General features: G+C 56.0%; 1 non-coding gene across 1 annotated transcript in view; it reads left to right on the top strand.

Annotated features, from left to right (window-relative positions):
- The first annotated feature begins 2,421 nt into the window (after positions 1-2,421).
- LOC124758733 overlaps positions 2,422-2,500 on the top strand; it is a 1,909-nt gene continuing 1,830 nt past the window's right edge. The window contains exon 1 of the ribosomal RNA XR_007012389.1: positions 2,422-2,500. This exon is cut by the window's right edge and continues 1,830 nt beyond it. This is a non-coding gene — a ribosomal RNA (small subunit ribosomal RNA).

Below are 2,500 nucleotides of genomic sequence, written 5' to 3'. Positions count from 1 at the left end.
AACCTAACCTAACCTAACCTAACCTATGTTGTACCTTAACCTAACCTATGTTGTACCTTAACCTAACCTATGTTGTACCTTAACCTAACCTATGTTGTACCTTAACCTAACCTATGTTGTACCTTAACCTAACCTATGTTGTACCTTAACCTAACCTATGTTGTACCTTAACCTAACCTATGTTGTACCTTAACCTAACCCATGTTGTACCTTAACCTAACCCATGTTGTACCTTAACCTAACCCATGTTGTACCTTAACCTAACCCATGTTGTACCTTAACCTAACCCATGTTGTACCTTAACCTAACCCATGTTGTGCCTCAACCTAACCCATGTTGTGCCTCAACCTAACCCATGTTGTGCCTCAACCTAACCCATGTTGTGCCTTAACCTAACCCATGTTGTGCCTCAACCTAACCCATGTTGTGCCTTAACCTAACCCATGTTGTGCCTTAACCTAACCCATGTTGTGCCTTAACCTAACCCATGTTGTGCCTTAACCTAACCCATGTTGTGCCTTAACCTAACCCATGTTGTGCCTTAACCTAACCCATGTTGTGCCTTAACCTAACCCATGTTGTGCCTTAACCTAACCCATGTTGTCGCCTTAACGTAACCCACGTTGTCGCCTAAACCTGCTCTGTAATTGTTATACGACTCGTTCAATTACTGTAGTGTTGCCCACCCGCAACCCTCGCAATATAGTTCGCTACTCGCACTGCCCGCACCCCTGTGTATCGCTTCATGTTAAACACCTTGCAAGTCTTGCTCACTTTCCACATGCTCCTGCTGTACACTGTAATGTGGATGGCAGCAGGACGTACATGCCGCCCCTCCCCACGTCCCCACCTTGCCCCCTGCCTTCGCAAGCTGGTTGGTGAGAAGTTTGCATGTTCAATGCCCTTCGCATGCGACGTACTCAGGCTACGTTGTGGTGCGGCCTGTGTCAACTGTCCGCTGATGTCGTACGCGTGAACCACAATCTGTACTGCACATTCGTCCTTATGTACTGAATGATACATCGTGGCACATGTGTGACCGCACAACGACTGCGCCCAAAAACGGCGGACCATACAGTGCAAATATTGTGCACGCAGCTACGTGTCGTCTCCCTATGAGAGCTGGATTGCAGTGTGGTACGCCATAGAGACGTGTGGGAGGAACGGACGCCGTGGATGGCGATCAGCATGAGCTGTCTGTTGATGTATTCGGACCTAGTCGTCTCTCCTCACACACCGTGATGGCATGGTGCACCGCGTTCCATATCTGCGACATGCTACAGAGGCCGGTTGACAGTCGTTCGAGCAATGGACATCGCATACGTACGGGGGCCACCTTCCACGTATTGTCTAGGCGTGCACATTTTGTTGCGTGTATGTGGGCAGACGTAGTGTGGCGTGACACCTGACACAGGCATGCAATAATCGTTGAAGTTGCAAATGGCGATGGACGCCTGCGTTTTCTGGTGAAGTTACGCAAATGAACAAATGGTAACCTGTTGTGGTGCGGTTGTTCTCGCTAGGGGTGAATCGGTGATGGCGACGATAGGTTGAGGTACTAACCGGTTGTTCCAGCGATACCCACCATGCCGACGAAACTGAACGGCATCTGGGTGTGAAGCGATACGCGGCGGTGGCTGGGTGGGACCGTCCCCGGCCGGTGAGGGGGCGCCTCCCGGCGTGCTGGCCGCGCGGTGCGTGGGCGCACGCGCTACAGCCGGCTGGTGGGGGCGGCCAGTGGCAGGCGCGCCGGCCGACGGACGCGGCAGGCGTCGCAGCTGCGCGCCGGCGCACCCTGCGCGCGGCGCCGTGCGGCCAAAGTAGGTCCTCGCGGGCCCGGTGCGAAGCGCGGTGGACATCTTCAGTGTGCTGGTCCGATTGAGGACTGTGTGCGTTGAGGATGCGCCGCCGCCCGGCGCTCGGCGCCGCGACGCCGTCTGCTGCTCGGTCGCCCCAGCGGTTCTCGCTGGTGGTTTGTATCGCAGCTGTGCGGATGTGTTGGCGCGTGCGCTGTGCTGGGAGAGTTCGCTTCGGCACCCAAGTGGGGCTTTTGTCCTTCTGTGGCGCTGGCGTTGGAGCTGCCGGTCACCGTAGGTGGCGCGTGTTGTCTCCCGCCGGCAATGCCACGACAGCACGCTCCCGGGCCTCTGTCGGCAGCGGCAAGCTCAGTTGGGAGCACGGGTGGTCGCACCGAAAGCGTCTACTCGCCTAACTCCGGGCGATTGCGCCTCTCTCGAACCCGACCAAGTACTTGGGACGGCGCTGCGCGCCGCCGGGACCTGAGAGGGTTTCGAGGTGTATTGTGCAGGGGAGCTCAGCCTCCTCCTGTTTGCAGAATGATTGAGCGGACGCTTGCGTGTTCGCGCGGGCCCCCGGGACACACTCCCGGGCGGCCGGCTGCTCAGCTCTAGTTGACGCAGCTCCCTGGTTGATCCTGCCAGTAGTCATATGCTTGTCTCAAAGATTAAGCCATGCATGTCTCAGTACAAGCCGCATTAAG

Source organism: Schistocerca piceifrons, unplaced genomic scaffold (genome assembly GCF_021461385.2).
Source record: "Schistocerca piceifrons isolate TAMUIC-IGC-003096 unplaced genomic scaffold, iqSchPice1.1 HiC_scaffold_57, whole genome shotgun sequence".
Taxonomy (NCBI): Eukaryota; Metazoa; Arthropoda; class Insecta; order Orthoptera; family Acrididae; genus Schistocerca; species Schistocerca piceifrons.
Note: the sequence above shows the minus strand (reverse complement) of the source record. Positions and strands in the feature narration are given on the sequence as shown.